The 7196-nt window shown below is 43.0% G+C and overlaps 1 non-coding gene across 1 annotated transcript; it reads left to right on the forward strand.

Moving 5' to 3' along the window:
• The first annotated feature begins 6771 nt into the window (after positions 1-6771).
• LOC141583382 (U6 spliceosomal RNA) lies at positions 6772-6878 on the forward strand. The gene has a single exon (XR_012516038.1). It is a non-coding gene; the product is annotated as a U6 spliceosomal RNA (small nuclear RNA).
• Positions 6879-7196: the final 318 nt, after the last annotated feature.

The following is a 7196-nucleotide window of genomic DNA, read 5'->3' on the forward strand; positions in this document are numbered from 1 at the left end:
TTGTCCTTTAGTTGACACATTGTCTTCATTGTGTCGATGGTCTTTACCATTTGGTACATTTTTGGAGTGGCTGTTACTGATTGTTCCTTTCCTTGATTAGTGCTCCTTTCAGGAGCTCTCGTAAGGCAGGCCTGGTGGTGAGAAAATCTCTCAGTAATTGCTTGTCCATAAAGGATTTTCTTTCTCCTTCGAATGTGAAGCTTAATTTGGTTGGATATTAAATTCTAGGTTGACAGTTCTTTTCTCTAAGGATGTTGAATATTGGCCCCCACTCTCTTCTGGCTTGTAGGTTTTGTGTGGAGAAATCCACTGTGAGTCTGGTGGGCTTCCCTTTGAGGGTAACCCGACTTTCTCTTTTGCTGCCCTCAGCATTTTTTCCTTCATTTCGACCCTGGTGAATCTGACGATTATGTGTCTTGGGGTTGCTCTTCTTGAGGTATATCTTTGTGGTGTTCTCCATACTTCCTGGACTTGAATAGTGGTCTGCCTTGCTGGGTTGGGGAAGTTCTCCTGGATAATATCCTGAAGAGTGTTTTCCAGCTTGCATTCATTCTTTCTGTACACTGAGGTGTGCCTATCAAACGTAGATTAGGTCTTTTCACATAATCCCATATTTCTTGGAGGCTTTGTTCATTTCTTTTCACTCTTTCCTCTCTATTCTTGCCTTCTTATTTTACTTCATTGCATTGATTTTCAATCTCTGATACTTTTTCTTCTGCTAGGTCAGTTCTGCCTTTGAAACTTATGTATGCTTCATGAAGTTGTTGTGGTGTGTTTTTCAGCTCCATCAAGTCGTTTCTATTCTTCTCTAATCTATTTATTCTAATCAGTATATCATCTAACCTTTTTTCTAGGTTCTTAGTTTCTTTACATTGGGTTAGCACGCGTTCTTTTAGCTCTGAGAAGTTTGTTATTACCCACCTTCTGAAGCCGATTTCTGTCAATTCATCAGATTCATTCTCCATCTATCTTTGATCCTTAGCTGGTGAGGAGTTATGATCCCTTAAATGAGAAGAAGTCTTCTGGTTTTTGGTGTTTTCTTCCTTTTTGCGCTGGTTTCTTCCCATCTTAGTGGCTTTATCTACCTGTGGTCTTTGTACTTGGTGACTTTCAGGTGGGCTCTCTAAATGGATGCCCTTTTTATTGATGTTGAAGCTATTTCTTTCCACTTAGTTTTCCTACTAACAGTCAGGCCCCTCTGCTGCAGGATCACTGGAGGTGCTGTCAAGATCCCACTCACCTGGAGATCACTCATGGGGCTGCAGAACAGCAAGGGTTGCTGCCAGTTTCTGCCTCCGCTATCCTCATACCAGAATGGTATCCACCAGATGTTGGCCTGAGCTTTCCTTTATGAGGTGTCTTTTTATGTATATGGGGCTCAGAGAATTGCTTGAGGAGACCTTCTGTCCCTTATAAGAGCTCAAGTGCTGTGCTGGGAGTTCTGTTGTTTTGTACAGAGCTGCTGAGCTGGTACCTTTAACTCTGCTGCAGCTGAACTCATAACCTGCTGTTTTCCCAGGTGCTCTGTCCTAGGAAGGTCAGCCTTATTTATAAATTCCTGCCATGCTGCTGCCTTTTTTCTTAGATGCCCTGCCTTGCACAAAGTAGTCTGCATTGGTAGTGGCAGACTGCCTTGGTATTGGGGGATGCCCTTCCCCCCACGAAGTTGGGCCATCCCAGTTCCAGCTGCGCTTTTTGTGAAACTCTTAATCCAGAGTGTTTCAGATTTCTTGTCTCGTGGGTGTGGTACCCATCAAGCCAGATCACATCACCTGGTTTCCTGTCTCAGCCCCCTCCCTTTCAGTTGAATGGACAGCTCTGTCTCCCAGGCATTCCAGGCACCAGTTGAAATGGCCACCCAAACTTTTGTGAGTTTCTTTGTCCTGATGCATCCTGGCTGAAACTGCTGAAATGAAAACTCATGGCACTTTTATGCTCAGGAATCTCCTGGTCTGTTGGCAGTGAAAACTTATTTGGAAATGTAGTGAGCACTCACTCTCTGCACTGTTCTTGCTGGTAACTACATTCCAAAGATGTTCCTATTCAGGCATCTTGGATCTTCCTTAATCTTATGATTTCTAAGAAAAACTCTATAAGTCCTATCTTATTTATTATTAATATTTTGAATTAAAGGTTTCTTTTGTATTATGTGTTTACACCACAGACGTAACGGTGATTTTCTGGAGGATCACTAGAACTAGCATCAGACAACATAGGGAAAATTCTTCACAATATACTATATACATCTGTGTGTATTACACACATGTACAGGTAAATACACACACACACACACATATATATATATATACACCCCTATATACATACACACACACACAAACACACACACAAACACACACACGTTTATTTTGAAACAGAGTCTCACACAGTCTGTCGCCCAGGTTGGAGTGCAATGGCATGATCTCAGCTCACAGCAACCTCCACCTACTGGTTCACATAATTCTCCTACCTAAACCTTTTGAGTAGCTGGGTTTACAGGTGCACACCACCATTCCTGGTTAATTTTTTTATTTTTAGTAGAGACGAAGTTTCCCTATGCTGGCCACACTGGTCTTGAACTTCTGACCTCATGATCCATGCACCTCAGCAGCTAGGATTATAGGTGTGAGCCACTGTGCCCAGCCACATGTAGAAGTGCAGTACTACATAGAACACTGAACATTACATGCTGCTGGGATTACAGGTGTGAGCCACAGTATCCAGCTGCATATATTTTTTTATTTCTCTTTTTAAGAATCCTGATCTTAAATGAGTTCACAGTTGGATGTAGAAGTGCAATGCTTAGATGCAGATGTGTACATATAGGATACAAAACTTAGATTTAAGTTATGAATAAATGTAATTCTTATAACTGACTATAACAGTATTAGAAAAGTCATATATTGATAAAACCTTCTTCAGAAAAAGGAACTTGAAAACTTAGAGGAACTGCTTCTGTCCAAATATATGCATAGCTAAGGCTCTTACAATGGTGTGGTTTATAGGATAGATATCAGAGTGTAAATCCAATTTTTAAAACGTAGTCAAATGTATTAATCTTATATTTTATGCTTATGATTATTTTGTTATTCAGAGAAAGGCTTTTCCAATTCCAAAATTCTTTAAAATCCTCTAGTGATTTATTTTTCGTGGTGTTTAAATCAATATTGAAACTTTCTGGAATTTACACTCTATTAGGTTTGAAGTTTTGTTCAACTTTTTTTCAGTTACATATTCACCATGGGAATTCTTTCATTATACAAATATACATCTTATGCTTTAAATTCAGAGGAAATTATGATATGTTATTCTATTGTGTGCTAACTAAAATGTTGCTTTGTTGACTTAGAATTCTCTTAGCCATAAGAAAGAAAAAGATATCTTGCATGAAAATAGCATGTTCTGGGAAAAAATTGCCATGCTTAGACTGGAACTAGATAAAATTCAACAGCAGAACCTGCTAAGGGAAAAAAAATTTTTTGGAGGACATTGAAAGTGTGAAAGAAAAGAATGCTAATATTCAAAAGGCTATAAAATTGGATAAGGAAGAATGAACAAAGACAGTATTTAAAGACAGTGGACAGCTTAGCATTTTGACAACGAAGAATAAAATGGTCAGTTCTGAATTGGAAAATGTGAGACACAACTAGGAAACGCTGGAAATGGAAATTCAGTCATGTCCTTGTAGACTGGCTACTGCTCTACATGACTGTGACCAAAGCCAGATAGCAGAAAGAGACTTCTTTCCAGAGAACAAAACCTCAACAGGTTTATTTACAGGAGACAATGAATTCTCATACATCTAACCTGAAAGAGAACAGCAAGATTCTTTCTGAACAATTGTAATGCTTATTGTAAAAATTAACAGCCTAAAAATTCAGCTCCATCACAGAAGGTAAACTGTGAAAGAAAAGACAGGACAGGCTGCCATCTTTCCTGTTGGAGGAACTTAATTATTCCAGCCTGTGGGCATTGGAGAGTACAAACCGACCAGGGGCAGAAGAGTTCCCGCAGCACAGCACAGCTGCTTTACCAAATCATGGCCAGACTGCTTCTGTTAGCAGGCACCTGATCCTGTTCCTTCTTACTGAACAGGACCTCCCACCTGGTGCTTACAGCTACCCTCACAGGTGTTCCCTGGCCTATGGAGATATGAAACATTCCTTAGACAGAGCTCCCACAGAGAAAGGCAGGCCACCATCTTTGTTATTTGGATGACTAGGTTCTGGCCTTAGGGCTTTGTAGAACCCAAGCTGACCGGGGTGTAAGTGGTAGCTCAGCACAGCAGAGCCACCTTGCAAAAACATGGCCAGACCCTTGTTTAAGTCAATCCCCAACCACATCTTTAGTCACTGGGTACAGCTTTTCAACCAGGGTCTCTGGCTGCCTTCACTGCTGTTCTCTGGCTGACAGATGTTTCAGGCCTCCTTGAATCAGAGCTTCCAGAGAGAGGACCAGACTGTAATCTTTGTTGTTTGGGCAACTCAGCCATTTCAACCTTGGGACTTCAGAGTGTCTGAGGGAACCAGGGGCTGAAGTGAACCCCCAGCACAGCACAACTGTTCTACAGAAACATGGCCAGACTTTTTTAAAAGCAAGTCTCTGATCTTGTTCCTCCTGACTAGACAAGACTTCTGAAATTGTTTCCAGCCACCTCTCGTAGTTGTGTCCAGATTGGCAACGGGATTGTACCTCAGTGGTACAGAGGTCCCAGAGGAAGAGGCAGGCTATTATCTTTGTCTTTTTGCAGGCTTCGCTAGTGATACCTTGAGTCGCTGGAAGATATGAGGCAATTAGGTACTGGAGTGGACCCCCAGTATACCACAGCAGCCTTATGGGAAGCTGGCTGAACCCTTACGTGGGTGCTGGCTTCCATATCTCCTCAATGAGCAGGTCCTCCTGGCTTGGGTCTTTATCCAGGACCCCACTGAAGCCAACAAGCCAGTAGCAACTTGGCAATTTCTTGGACAGAGCTTCACAGATCGACTGAAATCCTCTCTGCCACTGCCTCTGCAGTGGATCTGCCCTTGTTACCTTCAGAATATCAAGAAAGCAAAGACCCTAAGTACCATATTGACAACTCTAACAAGCTGCAGTTGACCCAAGGAACAAGGCAGTCCATCTCTTGTGGATACCACATACCCCCCACTGCTTATCACTGGACAGGGAACTCTGGCTTGGGCTCATAGAACAGACCCTCTATCCTGGGATGATTACACTAAGTGATGGCTAACTCACATCTCTCTGGGGTAGAGCCCCCAGGAGACAAGCAAAGTGATGGAGCAGGAAGCCAGCTGATGTGAAGCCCAGAGGGCAGGCACAACTATCTCTCTAGGCTCTACTGGGTCTTATGAGACACTTTATCCCAGCACTTTAGGAGTGTGGAGGTCTGATCAGCCACATCTCATGTGAAGATTGCCCAGCAGAGATCACATATGTGATTTTCCCTATTAATAAAAGGAGACTTGCTTAAAAAAGAAGTCTGGCCACGTTTTTGTAGAGCAGCTGTGCTGTGCTGGGGCCTCACATTTCAGAGAGTTATCTGAGGCGTGATATCTACTGGGCATTCTTGCACATGAGATGAAGCTGGTCTGACCTCAGCACTCCTTAGTCTGCTTGCCTCTCCCAGGCCCCAGCCTGGCCACACCTGCCTAAAGGGCACTCTCAGCTGCCCACACCTTTGTTTCTGTGCCAGTGGACCATGCCTGAGCAGTGAAGAGATGCAGCAAAGTGGACTCTTCAGGCACGCACCCGCCTCTACATTGCCTCTCCATACTGAAGCTCTTTATACAAAAACGTCCTACGTCACTTTGCTGGTGTGTGTTTACATGAGTGGATTTTGCTGCACTTGCCCTACCAGCACATGGGAATGTAGCACACACTTCAACCCACACCAACTCCCATTGAAGAAAGAGCCATGGTAGGCAGAGGAACAAAATCACAACCTCTGCCAACACCTTCTCCTTGTGCTAATTCTGTGCACGAAAAGGGAATGCTAATATACGTTGAGTGGTCGTTGCTGCTTAGGGGGTCACAGAGATGGCACCCAGACATGCACAGGCCAGCACCCCAGCCTGAACCAACACTACCTCCAATGCAACAGCACACACAGAAGGGGTATTCTGGCCGCCACCAAGCTGTCTTGCCTCCACCACTTCCACCACTGGGCAAATGCCAACAGGGAAGCAGGCAGGTTTGCATCTGCTAACACTCTGCCACAGCTGCCACACTTTGCTGCCTTCAGTGCAGTAGACTCCAAACTTTGAGGAGCCAGAGAACAAAGTTGAGACCCAATATAAGTTTCCCAGAGTTAAAGCACACAGCCCAGGAATTGAGAGGTGAATTTTGGCCCCCTAAAATCCTCCAAAACCAAAGGCAGCTGCCTGATTCTACTTTAAACCACAATCAAACCCTCAAGATCATCAAATATGATAAAAGAAAAATATCCTGTGCAAAGGTCAGCAACCTCAAAGGTTGAAGGTGAATAAGCTCATAAAGATGAGGAAGAATCAGGGCAAGAACACTGAAACTCAAGAAGTCAGCATGCCTTCTTTCCTCCAGATGATTACATCAACTGTTCAGCCTGTTCAAGTTTTCAGAACTGGCCAGAGGCTGACATGTATGCAATGATACAAGTAGAATTCAGAATGTGGGTAGAAACAAAGTTCACTAAGTGAAAGAAGTATGTCATCATCCAATGCAAGGAGGCCAAAAATCATTGTAAAATATCGCAGGAGCTAACAGGCAATATATCCAGTATAAACAACATTACTGGTGCTCACTTTGGCAGCACATATATTAAAATTGGAATGATTCAGAGAAGATTAGCATGGCCCCTGCTCAAGGAGGACCAAAAAATTCATGAAGCATTCCATATTTGTAGAAAGAATCAATATCGTCAAAATGGCCATACTGCCCAAAGTAATTTATAGATTCAATGCTGTCCCCATCAAGCTACCAATGATCTTATTCACAGAACTGGAGAAACCCACCTTAAACTTCATATGGAAGCAAAAGAGAGTGTGGATATCCAAGACAATGCTAAGCACAAAGAACAAAGCCAGAGGCATCATGCTACCCGATTTCAAACTATAATACAAAGCTACAGGAATCAAAACAGCATGGTACTGGTACTAAAACAGAGAAATAGAGTAATGGAACAGAACAGAGGTCCTGGTGGCAATGCCACACATATACAA

This window comes from Saimiri boliviensis, assembly GCF_048565385.1.
Source record: "Saimiri boliviensis isolate mSaiBol1 chromosome 19 unlocalized genomic scaffold, mSaiBol1.pri SUPER_19_unloc_4, whole genome shotgun sequence".
Taxonomy (NCBI): domain Eukaryota; kingdom Metazoa; phylum Chordata; class Mammalia; order Primates; family Cebidae; genus Saimiri; species Saimiri boliviensis.